Source organism: Schistocerca cancellata, chromosome 11, assembly GCF_023864275.1.
Source record: "Schistocerca cancellata isolate TAMUIC-IGC-003103 chromosome 11, iqSchCanc2.1, whole genome shotgun sequence".
Taxonomy (NCBI): Eukaryota; Metazoa; Arthropoda; class Insecta; order Orthoptera; family Acrididae; genus Schistocerca; species Schistocerca cancellata.
In genome coordinates this window covers 69,103,538-69,123,150 of record NC_064636.1, presented here as the reverse complement: position 1 = coordinate 69,123,150, position 19,613 = coordinate 69,103,538, and the positions used below count along the sequence as shown (strand labels likewise).

Below are 19,613 nucleotides of genomic sequence, written 5' to 3'. Positions count from 1 at the left end.
CTGCACACCCTGCTGCTATAAAAGTATTCGGACACTGTCCAATAAATGTTCAAAAGTTGTACGACGAAAATGTCAATACCTTGTGGGTCCACCTTTCATTTTAAATATCTCCTCCAATCTACTAGGCATACTTTCCACTAGATTTTTTGTGAAATCTGGGCCTATATTTGCCCATTCTTGGCGCAGTTTCTCTTTCAAGATCTCCTTCGTATAGATGTTGTCCGCGCGAAGGGTCCGTTTCAATTCATCCCACAAATGAAATTTCCTGGCAGAGTAAAAGTGTGTGCCGGGCCGAGACTCGAACTCGGGACCTTTGCCTTTCGCGGGCAAGTGCTCTACCAACTGAGCTACCCAAGCACGACTCACGCCCCGTCCTCACAGCTTTACTTCCGCCAGTACCTCGTCTCCTACCTTCCATACTTTACAGAAGCTCTCCTGCGAACCTTGCTGAACTAGCACTCCTGAAAGAAAGGATATTGCGGAGACGTGGCTTGGGGCGTGAGTCGTGCTTGGGTAGCTCAGTTGGTAGAGCACTTGCCCGCGAAAGGCAAAGGTCCCGAGTTCGAGTCTCGGCCCGGCACACAGTTTTAATCTGCCAGGAAGTTTCATATCAGCGCACACTCCGCTGCAGAGTGAAAATCTCATTCTGGAAACATCCTCCAGGCTGTGGCTAAGCCATGTCTCCGCAATATCCATTCTTTCAGGAGTGCTAGTTCTGCAAGGTTCGCAGGAGAGCTTCTGTAAAGTTTGGAAGGTAGGAGACAAGGTACTGGCAGAAGTAAAGCTGTGAGGACGGGGCGTGAGTCGTGCTTGGGTAGCTCAGTTGGTAAAGCACTTGCCCGCGAAAGGCAAAGGTCCCGAGTTCGAGTCTCGGTCCGGCACACAGTTTTAATCTGCCAGGAAGTTTCATATCAGCGCACACTCCGCTGCAGAGTGAAAATCTCATTCTGGAAACATCCCCCCAGGCTGTGGCTAAGCCATGTCTCCGCAATATCCTTTCTTTCAGGAGTGCTAGTTCTGCAAGGTTCGCAGGAGAGCGTCTGTAAAGTTTGGAAGGTAGGAGACGAGGTATTGGCGGAAGTAATGCTGTGAGGACGGGGCGTGAGTCGTGCTTGGGTAGCTCAGTTGGTAGAGCACTTGCCCGCGAAAGGCGGGCCGGCACACAGTTTTAATCTGCCAGGAAGTTTCATATTAGCGCACACTCCGCTGCAGAGTGGAAATCTCATTCTGGAAATATCCCACATATGTTCTATTGGGTTAAGGTCTGGTTCAAAAATGGCTCTGAGCACTATGGGACTTAACTTCTGAGGTCATCAGTCCCCTAGAAATTAGAACTAATAAAACCTAACTGACCTAACGACATCACACACATCCATGCCCGAGGCTAAAGCTAATGTCTGGTGATTGGGGAGGGGGGTGCAATACTTTCAGGCAATTGAAGAGCAACCACATTTGTACAATATGCGCGGTATGCTTGGGATCATTATCCTGATAAAAATGAAAGTTGTTCACAGTACCTAGATGTCGTACACTCTGCTTCAAATGTCCTCGCAGTAGCCAGCCGAAGTGGCCGTGCGGTTCTGGCGCTGCAGTCTGGAACCGCGAGACCGCTACGGTCGCAGGTTCGTATCCTGCCTCGGGCATAGATGTGTGTGATGTCCTTAGGTTAGTTAGGTTTAACTAGTTCTAAGTTCTAGGCGACTAACGACCTCAGAAGTTGAGTCCCGTAGTGCTCAGAGCCATTTGAACCATTTTTTGTCCTCGCAGTATATTCAACTACGCTTCCTTGTTCATCGTATCATCAGTGAACACTATATCACCCACACCATTGCCCCACATGCATCCCCACACCGTGATGCTCCCGCCTCCAAACTTTACTGTCGGTTTGAGGTTCCTGGGATTCGGCTCTTCATTGGTCTTTCACCACAGGTTTGCCTTAGGGTCGCTTTGCCATAATGTGCGTCCCATCGTCGACCTGCACAGGCTCCCGATACGTGTTTAGTGATCATCGCTATCGTCTCGCGGAAATGTCGGACACACTGCAGTCGCTTCACACTCTGTGCGCGGCGGAATGAACTATTCTCCGCCTTTGTCCGAATACTTTTGTTGCACCTTCCCATGCCGTTTTCAGGAAATGTTACGTAACACACACATGTCCAACAACAGTTCTTCGCATTTGACGCGTGTTTCACGTTGCGACATCGTACGCAGAGTCCCGAATACATAACAAAGTGCAATTTCTGTATTTGTTCATGCGGCAAACTGCAACATCATGCGCCGTTACGTGCTGTCCGAATACTTTTGCGACTGAGTGTATATGAGCAGTTGCCCGAAGGTGAGAACGGAACGACATTGAGTTTTGCACTATCCCCACCACGTCGTCCCAGCTCTGACCAAGCGACCAATGAAAAGTCAGACGCCAATCGGAAAGCGCTATGTTTCATCCGCGTGCAGCACTATACACGGTGCTCCATTGATTGTGACCGGGCCAAATATCTCACGAAAAAAGCGTCAAACTAAAAAACTACAAAGAACGAAACTCGTCTAGCCTGAAGGGGGAAACCCGAAGGCGCTATGGTTGGCCCGCTAGATGGCGCTGTCGAACTTTTTATTTCGGTTGTTCCAGTGTGATACATGTACCTTTGTGAACTTATCATTTCTGAGAAAGCATGCTGTTACAGCGTGATTACCTGTAAACACCACATTAAAGCAATAAATGCTCAAAATGATGTCCGTCAACCTCAATGCATTTGGGAATACCGAGCGAGGTGGCGCAGTGGTTAGACACTGGACTCGCATTCGGGAGGACGACGGTTCAATCCCGCGTCCAGCCATCCTGATTTAGGTTTTCCGTGATTTCCTTAAATCACTCCAGGCAAATGCCGGGATGGTTCCTCTGAAAGGGCACGGCCGACTTCCTTCCCTAATCCGATGAGACCGATGACCACGCTGTCTGGTCTCCTTCCCCAAACAACCAACCAACCATTTGGCAATACGTATAACGACATGCCTCTCAACAGCGAGTAGTTCGCCTTCCGTAATGTTCGCACACGCATTGACAATGCGCTGACGCATGTTGTCAGGCGTTGTCGGTGGATCACGATAGCAAATTTCCTCCAACTTTCCCCACAGAAAGAAATCCGGGGACGTCAGATCCGGTGAACGTGAGGGCCACGGTATGGTGCTTCGACGACGAATCCACCTGTCATGAAATATGCTATTCAATACCGCTTCAGCAGCACGCGAGCTATGTGCCGGGCATTCATCATGTTGGAAGTACATCGCCATTCTGTCACGCAGTGAAACATGTAGCAGCAATATCGGTAGAACATTACGTAGGACATCAGCATACATTGCACCATTTACGTTGCCATCCATAAAATGGGGGGCCAATTATTCTTCCTCCCATAATGCCGCACCATACATTAATCCGCCAAGGTCGCTGATGTTCCACTTGTCGCAGCCATCGTGGATTTTCCGTTGCCCAATAGTCCATATTATGCCGGTTTACGTTACCGCTGTTGGTGGATGACGCTTCGTCGCTAAATAGAAGGCGTACAAAAAATCTGTCATCGTCCCGTAATTTCTCTTGTGCCCAGTGGCAGAACTGTACACGACGTTCAAAGTCGTCGCCATGCAATTCCTGCTGCATAGAAATATGGTACGGGTGCAGTCGATGTTGTTGTAGCATTCTCAACACCGACGTTTTTGAGATTCCCGATTCTCGCACAATTTGTCTGGTACTGATGTGCGGATTAGCCGCGACAGCAGCTAAAACACCTACTTGGGCATCATCATTTGTTGCAGGTCGTGGTTGACGTTTCACATGCGGCTGAACACTTCCTGTTTCCTTAAATAACGTAACTATCCGGCGACGGTCCGGACACTTGGATGATGTCGTCCAGGAAACCGAGCAGCATACATAGCACACGCCTGTTGGACATTTTGATCACAACAGCCATACATCAACACGATATCGACCTTTACCGCAATTGGTAAACGGTCCATTTTAACACGGCTAATGTATCACGAAGCAAATACCGTCCACACTGGAGGAATGTTACGTGATACAACGTGGTTATACGTTTGTGACTTTTACAGCGCCATCTGTCACAAAGCGAAAAGTGTGGTCCACCTAAAACATTCATATTTGTTTACGTACTACACGAATATGTGATAAAAATGGGGGTTCCTATTTTAAAAAACGCAGTTGATATCCGTTTGACCTATGGCAGCCCCATCTAGCGGGCCAACTATAGCGCCATCTGGTTTCCCCGTTTAAGCTAGACGTTTTCTTCTTTGTAGTTTTTTCGTTTGATGCTTATTTCGTGAGATATTTGGCCCGGTCACTATCATTGGACCACCCTGCTTATTCGTTTCCTTACTAAAGTTGTTTTTGGCGCATTGAAGATGTATCACAATTATACCACCATTGGTAGGATCTCTTATAGTTAAATATCAGTTAAGGATGAAACGCCGGAAAATGGCACCAGGAGATCCTAACATGCGCAGTAACTTTGATACCTGTGCCATATGTTCAGTGTGGCCGGGCTTCGTATTAGTGTGTCAGCAGTTCGCCGCTCGTTGAATGCATTTTTTTTTTTATTCTCTACATTTGTAACGGATTCTGAGACTAACAGTGATATTTTGTATTCTTACTTGTCACAAATATTTGACGGGCTTCTTCGACTATGTCCCTATTCCCAAGGGTGCTACAGCTTAAACTGCCTACAAGCGGACCCCCATTTCTCTTTTATTTAACAAACAGAAAAGAGTAAAAAACTGTTTTGAAAGAATTGAATATTTACTTTATAACGTTAAGCACCATTTAAATCTTAGTACTAGGAAATAAGAGAAAAGTTAGTATGAAGAACTTTTTAAAACTTTACAATTAGCTAGTTCCAAAGTAGCTGACAAAATCGGTAAATCGGTTCCCAAGAACAAATAATCAGAATAGCCCTAAACAAAATCAGAAGACGTATTAAACTGGAGATAACATAATCTAGTTACAAGGTTGGTATAATATAAAATCTTCCAGCAAGTCATATAATTGCTCTGTGTTTTCTTTGCTGACCCAAAGAGCCCTGCTATACGATATTCCTGTAATATTTATTTTTGACATTTTGGTTATGTGTCGTTTGATAGCTACTCACAATTTCCCAGCAATTTCGTCTTTGAAAGGGTGTTGTGGGTAAGCATGAAAAAAGAAGCTTGGATAGCGTAACAGTATTAAACCCGGTCTTCTTCAAGATCTTTACCCAAAAGTGCAGGCTGCCTCTTTTTGTTTTTGCTGCTTCCGTAGGTGTATTTCTTGTTGGACACCCTCATGAAAGTTGTTTTTGGAACATTAAACTTCTTCCAAATCACCGGTTTTTGAACTACATCAATAGCTTTAATCATTTAAGACAGACACCACTTTCATTGATCAATCTTTCCTATTACACTCTTGGAATCAGCAAGGGAATAAGAGTCTGTACGAATACGAGGTGCATTCAAGTTCTAAGGCCTCCGATTTTTTTTCCTAATTAACTACTCACCCGAAATCGATGAAACTGGCGTTACGTCTCGACGTAATCGCCCTGCAGACGCACACATTTTTCACAACGCTGACGCCAAGATTCCATGGCAGCGGCGAAGGATTCTTTAGGAGTCTGTTTTGACCACTGGAAAATCGCTGAGGCAATAGCAGCACGGCTGGTGAATGTCCGGCCACGGAGAGTGTCTTTCATTGTTGGAAAAAGCCAAAAGTCACTAGGAGCCAGGTCAGGTGAGTAGGGAGCATGAGGAATCACTTCAAAGTTGTTATCACGAAGAAACTGTTGCGTAACGTTAGCTCGATGTGCGGGTGCGTTGTCTCGGTGAAACAGCATACGCGCAGCCCTTCCCGGACGTTTTTGTTGCAGTGCAGGAAGAAATTTGTTCTTCAAAAAAATTTTGTAGGATGCACCTGTTACCGCAGTGCCCTTTGGAACGCAATGGGTAAGGATTACGCCCTCGCTGTCCCAGAACACTGACACCGTCATTTTTTCAGCACTGGCGGTTACCCGAAATTTTTTTGGTGGCGGTGAATCTGTGTGCTTCCATTGAGCTGACTGGCGCTTTGTTTCTGGATTGAAAAATGGCAGCCACGTCTCATCCATTGTCACAACCGACGAAAAGAAAGTCCCATTCGTGCTGTCGTTGCGCGTCAACATTGTTCGGCAACATGCCACACGGGCAGCCGTGTGGTCGTCCGTCAGCATTCGTGGCACCCACCTGGATGACACTTTTCGCATTTTCAGGTCGTCATGCAGGATTGTGTGCACAGAACCCACAGAAATGCCAACTCTGGAGGCGATCTGTTCCACAGTCATTCGGCGATCCCCCAAAACAATTCTCTCCACTTTCTCGATCGTGTCGTCAGACCAGCTTGTGCGAGCCTGAGGTTGTTTCGGTTTGTTGTCACACGATGTTCTGCCTTCATTAAACTGTCGCACCCACGAACGCAATTTCGACACATCCGTAACTCCATCACCACATGTCTCCTTCGACTGTCGATGAATTTCAATTGGTTTCACACCACGCAAATTCAGAAAACGAATGATTGCACGCTGTTCAAGTAAGGAAAACGTCGCCATTTTAAGTATTTAAAACAGTTCTCATTCTCGCCGCTGGCGGTAAAATTCCATCTGCCGTACGGTGCTGCCATCTCTGGGACGTACTGACAATGAACGCGGCCTCATTTTAAAAAAATGCGCATGTTTCTATCTCTTTCCAGTCCGGAGAAAAAAAATCGGAGGCCTTAGAACTTGAATGCACCTCGTACAGTAGACTTTAAATGTAAAAAAGTAAGAGATGCACTTTAATCAACTGTAGGAGATCCGATTTAAGTGAGTAAACCCTACATTTGTTGGTAACAGAATATTTTTTAAACAAACATCTAAATCAAAATGTAAAAAGGTTTGATACAAGTGCGTCGACGTACAATAGACATGCCGTGTGTAAGTACTGTATCAAACATTACGACGAAACATAACAATCTTCCACAGAGAGCCCTGCATTTACACTCTGAGTAAAATAACTGCACTTATTTGGCGCGCATTTGGTAGCATTCGCAGCAGTTTGGCATTCATTAAATATACATTAACGTATATCATTGAGATACCACTTTCACTGGTATGAAACTGGAGTAAAATAACATACACGACCTCTGTGCGTCAAATTACCCCAATAAGCATGGCCTATATACACTGAATTGCAAATGTAACTGCTATACCTGCCTAATATCGTGTAGGGCCCCCACCAGAACGCAGATGTGCCGCAACACGACGTGGCATGGACTCGACTAATGTCTGAAGTAGCGATGGAGGGAACTGATACCATGAATCCTGCAGGGCTGTCCGTAAATCCCCAGTGATGCGTGAGGGTGGAGATATCTTCTCAACAGCACCTTGCAAGGCATCCCAGATACGCTCAATAATGTTCATGTCTGGAGAGTTTGGTGGCTGGAGGAAGTGTTTAAACACAGAAGAGTGTTCCTGGAACCACTCTGTAGCAATTCTGGACGTGTGGGGTGTCGCATTGTCCTGCTGGAATTGCCCAAGTCCGTCAGAATGCACAGAGGCTATGAATGGATGCAGGTGATCAGACAGGATGCTTACGTACGTGTCACCTATCGGAGTCGTGTCTAGACGCATCAGGGGTCTCATATCGCTCCAACTGCACACGCCCCACACCATTACAGAGCCTCCACCAGCTTGAACAGTCCCCTGCTGACATGCAGGGTGCACGGATTCATGAAGTTGTCTCCATACTCGTACACGTCCATCCGCTCGATATGAATTGATGTTTCGTTCAATGGTTCGCATGCTGACACTTGTAGATGGCACAGCACTGAAATCTACAGCAATATGCGGAAGGGTTGCACTTGTGTCATTGGACGATTCGCTTCAGTCGTCGTTGGTCCCGTTCTTGCAGGATCTTTTTCCGGCCGCAGCGCTGTCGGAGATTTGATGTTTTACCAGTTTCCTGGTATTCATGGTACACTCGTGAAATGGTAGTATGGGAAAACCCGAACTTCATCGCTGCCTCGGAGATGCCGTGACTCATCGCTCGTGGAACAGCTACAACACCACGTTCAAACTCACTTAGATCTTGATAACCTGCCATTGCAGCAGCAGTAACCGATCTAACAACTGCGCCAGACACTTGTCGTCCTATATAGACGTTCACGACAGCAGCGCCATATTCTGCCTGTTTACATATACGCGTGCCTATACCAGTTTCTTTGGCGTTCAGTGTAAAAGAAAATAATAGCGGCTCTATCACACTTTCCTGCTGACGATGCCCTTGTCTTTGATGAACATTCGCTGTAGAGGACAACATACTGGGATCTGTGACTTAAGAAGTGTTCGAGCCACTCACATATCTCGGAGCCGGCCGCTGTGGCCGAGCGGTTCTAGGCACTTCAGTCCGGAACCACGCGGCTCCTATGGTCGCTGGTTCGAATCCTGCCTCGGGCATGGATGTGTGTAATGTCCTTAGATTAGTTAGGTATAAGTAGTCCTAAGTCCAGGGGACTGATGATCTCAGATGTTAAGTCCCATAGTGCTTAGAGCCACATATCTCGGAAGCTATTCCACGTGGTCGCACCTCCGTTAACGTGAACAGCACTACTATTCCTGCCCGAGACAGGATTCGAAACTGCGGCCGTATCCGTCGCACGGTTCCAAACGATAGCGCCTAGAACCCTCAGCCACTCCGGCCGGCGTGAAAATGATATTTTTTAAACTCAGTTATCACTGGCGATGAGTCGTGAATTTCTGAGTGCGACCCTGAGATAAAACGGCAGAGTTCAGAGTGGCACACGCCACCGTCACCCCATCCCAAGAAGGCACGCACGAGCAAGTCCGGGATCAAAACCGTGCTCACTGTCTTCTTTGACGTCAGAGGCATTGTCCACCACGAATTCGTACCTACCGGGACTACAGTTCGAGTTATCAGGGCTGTACGCCTGGTCGGTTAGGAAGGAGTTGAAGTTTTTGGTATGTAACTCATATGACCAGATCTCATTTTCTGTAACGTTGAGACGTGTTGAGTGTGCTGTTCACTTGTATTTTGCACTTTTTTCCAACAGATGACTGAAGGGTGTAATCCCGAAACGCGTAACATGTTCTAATAAAAGAGTCAGTTGAACATCGCTTGACTTTATTGCGATTGTACAGCACTGGTTGCCAATTATTATCCGGGGAAATGGCTGCAAAAACATGCCCCGCACCACAGATGCAGGCCAATGGGGGCAGAATTATGCTACAGGGCACATTCAGTTGGGCTGCCGTGGGATCTGTGGTGGTAATCGAAAGCATCGTGACAACGGCGAACTTCACGAAGGCTACTGCAGATCGCCTACAGCTCTTCATGCTTGAAGTGATGATGATGATGTTTGGTTTGTGGGGCGCTCAACTGCGTGGTTATCAGCGCCCGTACAATTTCCCAATCTTTGCTCAGTCCAATTGCGCCACTTTCCTGGATGATGATGAAATGAGGAGGACAACACAAACACCCAGTCATCTCGAGGCAGGTGAAAATCCCCGACCCCGCCGGGAATCGAACCCGGGACCCCGTGCTCGGGAAGCGAGAACGCTACCGCGAGACCACGAGCGGCGGACCTTCATGCTTGAAGACAACACCCACGGCAGGATAACTGTCCGCGTTGCAAGGTCAGAGTCGTGCTGCAGTCGTCTGAAGGGCATTATAGAGAACTCAGCAAACGTGCTTGATCTGCACCCACTGGAACACACATCGGGCACCGCCTACGTGTCTGTAAACCACCGTCTACATCTACATCTACATCTACATCCATACTCTGCAAGCCACCTGACGGTGTGTGGCGGAGGGTACCTTGAGTACCTCTATCGGTTCTCCCTTCTATTCCAGTCTGGTATTGTTCGTGGAAACAAAGAGTGTCGGTATGCCTCTGTGTGGGCTCTAATCTCTCTGATTTTATCCTCATGGTCTCTTCGCGAGATATACGTAGGAGGGAGCAATATACTGCTTGACTCTTCGGTGAAGGTATGTTCTCGAAACTTCAGCAAAAGCCCGTACCGAGCAACTGAGCATCTCTCTTGCAGGGTCTTCCACTGGAGTTTATCTGTCATCTCCGTAACGCTCTCGCGATCACTAAATGATCCTGTAACGAAGCGCGCTGATCTCCGTTGGATCTTCTCTCTCTCTTCTATCAACCCTATCTGGTACGGATCCCACACTGCCGAGCAGTATTCAAGCAGTGGGCGAACAAGCGTACTGTAACCTACTTCCATTGTTTTCGGATTGCATTTCCTTAGGATTCGTCCAATGAATCTCAGTCTGGCATCTGCTTTACCGACGATCAACTTTATATGATCATTCCATTTTAAATCACTCCTAATGCCTATTCCAAGATAATTTATGGAATTAACTGCTTCCAGTTGCTGACCTGCTATATTGTAGCTAAATGATAAGCGATCTTTCTTTCTATGTATTCGCAGCACATTACACTTGTCTACACTGAGATTCAATTGCCATTCCCTGCACCATGCGTCAAATCGCTGCAGATCCTCCTGCATTTCAGTACAATTTTCCATTGTTACAGCCTCTCGATATACCACAGCATCATCCACAAAAAGCCGCAGTGAACTTCCGATGTCATACACAAGGTCACTTACGCATATTGTGAATAGCAACGGTCCTACAACACTCCCCTGCGGCACACCTGAAATCACTCTTACTTCGGAAGACTTCTCTCCATTGAGAATGACATGCTGCGTTCTGTTATCTAGGAACTATTCAATCCAATCAGACAATTGGTCTGGTAGTCCATATGCTCTTACTTTGTTCATTAAACGGCTGTCGGGAACTGTATCGAACGCCTTGCCGAAGTCAAGAAACACGGCATCTACCTGGGAACCCGTGTCTATGGGCCTCTGAGTCTCGTGGACGAATAGCACGACCAGGGTTTCACACGATCGTCTTTTTCGATGTTGTTGTGTTGTTGTGGTCTTCAGTCCTGAGACCGGTTTGATGCAGCTCTCCTTGCATGCTTCTTCATCTCCCAGTGCCTACTGCAACCTACATCCTTCTGAATCTGCTTAGTGTATTCATCTCTTGGTCTCACTCTACGATTTTTACCCTCCAACCTGCCCTCCAATGCTAAATTTGTGATCCCTTGATGCCTCAGAACATGTCCTACCAACTGGTCCCTTAGTCAAGTTGTGCCACAAACTACTCTTCTCCCGAATTCTATTCAATACCTCCTCATTAGTTATGTGATCTACCCATCTAATCTTCAGCATTCTTCTTCAGCACCACATTTCGAAAGCTTCTATTCTCTTCCTGTCCAAACTATTTATTGTCCACGTTTCACTTCCATACATGGCTACACTCCATACAAATACTTTCAGAAACGACTTCGTGATCTTAAATCTATACTCGATGTTAACAAATTTCTCTTCTTCAGAAACGCTTTCCTTGCCATTGCCAGTCTACATTATATATCCTCTCTACTTCGACCATCATCAGTTATTTTGTTCCCCAAAGGGCAAAATTCATTTACTACTTAAGCGTCTCATTTCCTAATCTAATTCCCTCAGCATCACACGACTTAATTCGACTACACTCCATTATCCTCGTTTTGTTTTGGTTTATGTTCATCTTATATCCTCCTTTCAAGACACTGTCCATTCCGTTCAACTGCTCTTCCAAGTCCTTTGCTGTCTCTGACAGAATTACAATGTCATCAGCGAACCTCAAAATTTTTATTTCTTCTCCATGGATTTTAATACCTACTCCGAATTTTTCTTTTGTTTCCTTTACTGCTTGCTCAATATACAGATTGAATAACATCAGGGAGAGGCTACGACCCTGTCTCACTCCCTTGCCAACCACTGCTTCACTTTCATGCCCGTCGACTCTTACAACTGCCATCTGGTTTCTGTACAAATTGTAAATAGCCTTTCGCTCCCTGTATTTTACCCCTGCCACCTTTAGAATTTGAAAGAGAGTATTCCAGTCAACTACCGAGCGAGGTGGCGCAGTGGTTAGACACTGGACTCGCATTCGGGAGGACGCCGGTTCAATCCCGGGTCCGGCCATCCTGATTTAGGTTTTCCGTGATTTCCCTAAATCACTCCAGGCAAATGCCGGGATGGTTCCTCTGAAAGGGCACGGCCGACTTCCTTCCCCATCCTTCCCTAATCCGATGAGACCGATGACCACGCTGTCTGGTCTCCTTCCCCGAAACAACCAACCAATCTATTCCAGTCAACATTGCCAAAAGCTTTCTCTAAATCTACAAATGCTAGAAACGTACGTTTGCCTTTCCTTAATCTTTCTTCTAAGATAAGTTAGTATTGCCTCACGTCTTCCAACATGCTAATTGCTACAGAGTAGATTTCTAGTCTCCAGAGGAGTCATTATACTCGAACATAATACGTGTTCCAAAATTCTACAACTGATCGACGTTAGAGATATAGGCATATAATTCTGCACATCTGTTCGACGTTCCTTCTTGAAAACGGGGATGACCTGTGCTCTTTTCCAATCCTTTGGAACGCTACGCTCTTCTAGAGACCTATGCCCGTGTCCGACACGACAGCACCCGTGTTTCCTGCTAGTGATTTAGATAAGGGAGTTACGTCAGGCACTAACGTGCCCCCCGTACGACGCAACGGTGCTGTCTAGTGTACTGGGGAGGCAGCAGTTACGCACCATCAAAGCACGTGGGAACCGGCTGCGTTATCTAGGCCTCCTCAATCACCCTGACTCGCGGAGAGCGCTTTGACAACAGGCGGCCCGTGACAAAAGCAGCCGCCTTATCTGCGAGCGCAACCGAGCTGTGGGAAGCACGAAAGAAAACTACCTCACCCTTATCTCTGTTTGCGTTGGCAGCACGGCCGCTACCGGACTACCCAACCAGAATAATGTAACACTTGAGTCCCAGTGGAGAGGGCTTGGCGTTGACTTCCTCCACGCTGTTACGAGGTGCGAAGTGTCTACACCGATGAGCCAAAACATTATGACCAGCTGCTTAATAATAGCGTGTTGTTCCACTTTAACAACTACAGTACAGCAGAGATTGTGCTTGGGTTGGGTTGGGTTGGATGTTGATGATGTTTGGTTTGTGGGGCGCTCAATTGCGTGGTTATCAGCGACCGTACAATTACCCAATCTTTGCTCAGTCCAATTTCGCCACTTTCCTGGATGATGAGGACAACACAAACACCCAGTCATCTCGAGGCAGGTGAAAATCCCTGACCCCGCCGGGAATCGAACCCGGGACCCCGTGCTCGGGAAGCGAGAACGCTACCGCGAGACCACGAGCGGCGGACTCGGGTTGGGTTGTTTGTGGGAAGAGACCAAACTACGAGGTCATCGGTCTCGTCGGAACAGGGAAGGTTCAAATGGTTCAAATGGCTCTGAGCACTATGGGACTTAACTGCTAAGGTCGTCAGTCCCCTAGAACTTAGAACTAATTAAACCTAACTAACCTAAGGACATCACACACATCCATGCCCCAGGCAGGATTCGAACGTGCGACCGTAGCGGTCGCGCGGTTCCAAACTGTAGCGCCTAGTCCGCAACTCGTGGTCGTGCGGTAGCGTTCTCGCTTCCCGCGCCCGGGTTCGATTCCCGGCAGGGTCAGCGATTTTCTCTGCCTCGTGATGACTGGGTGTTGTGTGATGTCCTTAGGTTAGTTAGTTCTAGGGGACTGATGACCATAGATGTTAAGTCCCATAGCGCTCAGAGCCATTTGAACATTTGTAGCGCCTAGAACCGCTCGGCCACCCCGGCCGGCATCAGGGAAGGACGGGGAAGGAAGTCGGCCGTGCCCTTTCAGAGGAACCATCCTGGCATTTGCCTGGAGCGATTTAGAAAAATCACGCAAAACCTAAGTCAGGATGGCCGGACGCGGGATTGAACCGTCGTCCTCCCGAATGCGAGTCCAGTGTGCTAACCACTGCGCCACCTCGCTCGGTGACTGTGCTTGGCATGGACTCTGCAATTCCTCGACAGGATTCCAAAAGCACGTGGCACCAGATATGTACGTCCGCAGCTCGTGGTCTAGTGGCTGCTTTGCTGCCTCTAGATCACAGGGTCCTGGGTTCGATGCCCGGCCGGGTTGGAGATTTTCTCTGCCCGAGGACTTGGTGTTTGTGTCGTCATCATCATCATCATCATCATACGTGAGAGTGCCTAGATTGCATTGTATCAAAAATTGGACTGTGTAAAAATTGGGACTTTGTAGGGTGGCAGTTGAGCAGCCAACAAACCGAACGTCATACACCACCATCACCAGATGTGTACGCACACGTCTACATCTACGTGATTACTCTGCTATTCACAATAAAGTGCCTGGCGGAGGGTTCAATGAACCAAATTCAAGCTGTCTCTCTACCGTACCACTCTCGAACGGCACGCGGGAAAATCGTACACTTAAATTTTTCTGTGCGAGTCCTGATTTCTCTTATTTTACCGCCATGATCATTTCTCCCTATGTAGGTGGTTGCCAACAATGTTTTCGCAACCAGAGGAGAAAACTGGTGATTGAAATTTGATGAGAAGATCCCGTCGCAACGAAAATCGCCTTTGTTTCAATGACTGCCACTCCAATTCACGTATCATGTCTGTGACACTATCTCCTCTGTTTCGCGATAATACAAAACGAGCTGCCCTTCTTTGTACTTTTTCGAATGTCATCCGTCAGTCCCACCTCATGCGGATCCAACACCGCACAGCAATACTCCAGGATAGGGCGGACAAGCGTGGTGTAAGCAGTCTCTTTAGTAGACCTGTTGCACTTTCTAAGTGTTCTGCCAATGAATCGCAGTCTTTGGTTTGCTCTACTCACAATATTATCTATGTGATCGTTCCAGTTTGGGTTATCTGTAACTACAATCCCTAGGTATTTAGTTGAAGCCGCCCGGAGTGGCCGTGCGGTTCTAGGCGCTACAGTCTGGAACCGAGCGACCGCTACGGTCGCAGGTTCGAATCCTGCCTCAGGCATGGATGTGTGTGATGTCCTTAGGTTAGTAAGGTTTAATTAGTTCTAAGTTCTACGCGACTGATGACCTCAGAAGTTAAGTCGCATAGTGCTCAGAGCCATTTGAACCATTTAGTTGAATTTACAGCCTTCAGATTTGTCTGACTTATCGCGTAATCGAAATTTAGCGGAATTCTTTTAGTACTCATGTGAATAACTTTACACTTTCCGCATGACAGAGACATCTTACCTAAATCGTTTTGCAATTCTTTTAGATCATCTGATGACGTTACATGGGGGTAAATGACACCATCATCTGAAAACATTCTAAGATAGCTACGCAGATTGTCTCCTATGTCGTTAAAATAGATCAGGAACAATAGAGGGCCTACAACACTTCCTTGGACAACGCCGGATATTACTTCTGTTTCACTCAATGACTTTCCGTCCATTACTACGAACTGTGACCTTTCTGACAGGAAATCACGAATCCAGTCGCACAACTGAGGCGATACTCCATAGGCACGCAGTTTGGTTAGAAGACGCTTGTGAGGAACGGTGTCGAAAGTCTAAAATCATGGAATCAATTTGATATCCCCTGTCGATAGCACTTATTACTTCATGAGTATGAAGAGCTAGTTGTCTTCCGCAAGAACCATATTTTTTGAATCCGTGCTGATTGTTGTTGTTGTTGTTGTTGTTGTCGTCAGTCCTGAGACTGGTTTTATGCAGCTCTCCGTCCTACTCTATCCTGTGCAAGCCTCTTCATCTCCCAGTACTTTCTGCAACGTACATCCTTCTGAATCTGCTCAGTGTATTCATCTCTTGGTCTCCCTCTCCGATTTTTACCCTCCACGCTCCCCTCCAATACTAAATTGGTGATCCCTTGATGCATCAGAACACGTCCTACCAACCGATCCCTTTTCTAGCCAAGTTGTGCCACAAACTCCTCTTCTCCCCAATTCTATTCAGTACCTCCTCATTAGTTATGTGATCTACCCATCTAATCTTCAGCATTCGTCTGTAGCATCACATTTCGAAAGCTTTTATTCTCTTCTTGTCTAAACTATTTATCGTCCACGTTTCACTTCCACACATGGCTACACTCCACATAAATACTTTCAGAAACTACTTCCTGACATTTAAATCTGTACTCGATGTTAACAAATAGCAAAACTCCTTTACTACTTTAAGTGTCTCATTTCCTAATCTAATCACCTCAGCATCACCCGACTTAATTGCACTACATTCCATTATCCTCGTTTTGCTTTTGTTGATGTTCATCTTATACCCTCCTTTCAAGACACTGTCCAGTCCGTTCAACTGCTCTTCCAAGTCCTTTGCTGTCTCTGACAGAATTACAAAGTCATCGGCGAACCTCAAAGTTTTTATTTCTTCTCCATGGATTTTAATACCTACTCCGAACTTTTCTCTTGTTTCCTTTACTGCTTGCTCAATATACAGATTGAATAACATCGGGGAGAGGTTACAATCCTGTGTCACTCCCTTCCCAACCACTGCTTCCCTTTGATACCCCTTGACTCTTGTAACTGCCATCTGCTTTTTGTACAAATTGCAAATACCCTTTCGCTCCGTGTATTTTACCCCTGCCACCTTTAGTATTTGAAAGAGAGTATTCCAATCTACATTGTCAAAAGCTTTCTCTAAGTCTACAAATGCTAGAAATGTGGATTTGCCTTTCCTTAATCTTTCTTCTAAGATAAGTCGTAAGGTCAGTATTGTCTCACGTGTTCCAACATTTCTACAGAATCCAAACTGATCTTCCCCGAGGTCGACTTGTACCAGTTTTTCCATTCGTCTATAAAGAATTCGCGTCAGTATTTTGCGGACGTGACTTATTAAACTGATAGTTCGGTAATTTTCACATCTGTCAACACCTGTTTTCTTTGGGATTGGTATTATTATATTCTTCTTGAAGTCTGAGGGTATTTCGCCTGTCTCATACATCTTGCTCACCAGATGGTAGAGTTTTGTCAGGACTGGCTCTCCCAAGGCTGTCAGTCAGGTCTTTCAGTGCCCTGTCAAACTCTTCACGCAGTATCGTATCTCCCATTTCATCTTCATCTACCTCCTCTTCCATTCCCATAATATTGTCCTCAAGTACATCGCCCTTGTATAGACCCTCTATATACTCCTTCCACCTTTCTGCTTTCCCTTCTTTGCTTAGAACTGGGTTTCCATCTGAGATCTTGATGTTCATACAAGTGGTTCTCTTATCTCCAAAGGTCTCTTTAATTTTCCTGTAGGCAGTATCTATCTTACCCCTAGTGAGATAAGCCTCTACATCCTTACATTTGTCCTCTAGCCATCCCTGCGTAGCCATTTTGCACTTCCTGTCGATCTCATTCTTGAGACGTTTGTATTCCTTTTTGCCTGCTTCATTTACTATATTTTCTCCTTTCATCAATGAAATTCAATATTTCTTCTGTTACCCGTACCCTAATATCTTAATATTTCCATTTAACTCCACACCCTCTGAATTATCTACTGCCATTCGTACAATATATTCTAGGACTAAATTAAAAAGTAGCGGGGACAGGGCATCTCCCTGCTTAAGTCCGTTCTTTATTACAAATTCTTCTGGCTCCAATTTACCCACGCGTACTCTACCTTTTGTGTTTTTCAAACTCACTTCTATAACATACTTCTTTGGTATTCCAAGTTCCAAAAGAATTCTGTACAATTTTGATTGCAATACCGAATCATATGCTTTTGTAAAATCTATGAAAAGATTATGAACTGGTTTATGTATTCCCATTTCTTTTCCAAAATTTGACGCAGGGTGAATATTTGGTCTATAGTTGATCTGCTCCTCCGAAAGCCGGCTTGGTTATCCCCCACAATTTCATACAAGAAGGATACAAAACGTTGCGAATGAAAGGACTAAGGACGAACAACAAAGTGCCCGTGAAGAGCGCCGCGTTAGTATGGCTCGACTTCGTGCTTCTCAATCACAATGAGCAAAGTGAGGCAGTCCGCGAAACGACTTGGTTGGCAGTGAGAAGTCGTCGAGCGAAGAACAGAGATCAACATGTAGATAATTTTCGACGTACAAGAAGAGATTTATCACGTGATGACTTGAGTCGAGCAGCGTTTAGATACGATTGCATCACTGAATACTGCTTGCATCCTTACGTTTGCATTGGGCTGATGGACGTTGTTTCCGAGCATTGTGGCGCATTGAAGTTTTCCGGAGAAACGCACGGATTGTGCTGCCTTAGTGGGAAGGGAAATTGCCATTACTGACTCCGCCACCTGAGCCATTGCATTCATTGCTTTGTGGCGAAACACCTGAATCACGTCATTTTCTTGCAAACACCCAAAAATACAATAGTTGTTTCCAAAGGATCTCATTTGGGGCAGACAGTATCGAAGAACGAGGATTTAATCCGACATTGAAGGTATTTATTTATTTATTTTTGTACTTACACACAATATGGTAGAAGAATAACTTACTATACTTATTCGTACGTATTATGTTTGCCAATTCTAAAACGTGAAGCAGTAAGTGAAGCAGGCAGAAAGAAATACAAACGTCTCAAAAATGATATCGACAGGAAGTGCAAAATGGCTAAGCAGGCATGGCTAGACGATGTAGAGGCTTATCTCACTAGGGGTAAGATATATACTGCCTACAGGAAAATTAAAGAGACCTTTGGAAAAAAGGGAACCACTTGCATGAATATCAAGAGCTCAGATGGAAACCCAGTTCTAAGCAAAGAAGGGAAAGCAGAAAGGTGGAAGGAGTATATAGAGGGTCTATACAAGGGCGATGTACTTGAGGACAATATTATGGAAATGGAAGAGGAGGTAGATGAAGATGTAATGGGAGATATGATACTGCGTGAAGAGTTTGACAGAGCACTGAAAGACCTGAGTCGAAACAAGGCCCCTGGAGTAGACAACATTCCATTGGAACTACTGACGGCCTTGGGAGAGCCAGTCCTGACAAAACTCTACCATCTGGTGAGCAAGATGTATGAGACAGGTGAAATTCCCTCAGACTTCAAGAAAAATATAAAAATCCCAATCCCAAGAAAGCACGTGTTGAGAGATGTGAAATTACCGAACTATCAGTTTAATAAGTCACAGCTGCAAAATACCAACGCGAATTCTTTACAGACGAATTGAAAAACTGGTAGAAGCCGACCTCGGGGAAGATCAGTGTGGATTCCGTAGAAATACTGGAACACGTGAGGCAATACTGACCCTACGACTTATCTTAGAAAATAAAGGCAAACCTACGTTTCTAGCATTTGTAGACTTAGAGAAAGCGTTTGACAATGTTGACTGGAATACTCTCTTTCAAATACTGCACGTGGCAGGGGTATAATACAGGGAGCGAAAGGCTATTTACAATTTGTACAGAAACCAGATGGCAATTATAAGAGTCGAGGGACATGAAAGGGAAGCAGTGGTTGGGAAGGGAGTGAGACAGGGTTGTAGCCTCTCCCCGATGCTATTCAATCTGTATATTGAGCAAGCAGTAAAAGAAACAAAAGAAAAGTTCGGGGTAGGTATTAAAATCCATGGAGAAGTAATAAAAACTTTGAGGGTCGCCGATGACACTGTAATTCTGTCAGAGAGAGCAAAGGAC

General features: G+C 45.9%; 1 long non-coding RNA gene and 2 other non-coding genes across 3 annotated transcripts in view; 1 reads left to right on the top strand and 2 right to left on the bottom strand.

Moving 5' to 3' along the window:
• Positions 1 to 19,613, bottom strand: part of LOC126108853 (uncharacterized) — a 110,193-nt gene that overhangs the window by 3,104 nt on the left and 87,476 nt on the right. The window lies entirely within an intron of this gene.
• Trnas-cga (transfer RNA serine (anticodon CGA)) lies at positions 284 to 358 on the bottom strand. Its single transcript has one exon. It is a non-coding gene; the product is annotated as a tRNA-Ser (tRNA).
• Trnas-cga (transfer RNA serine (anticodon CGA)) lies at positions 507 to 581 on the top strand. Its single transcript has one exon. It is a non-coding gene; the product is annotated as a tRNA-Ser (tRNA).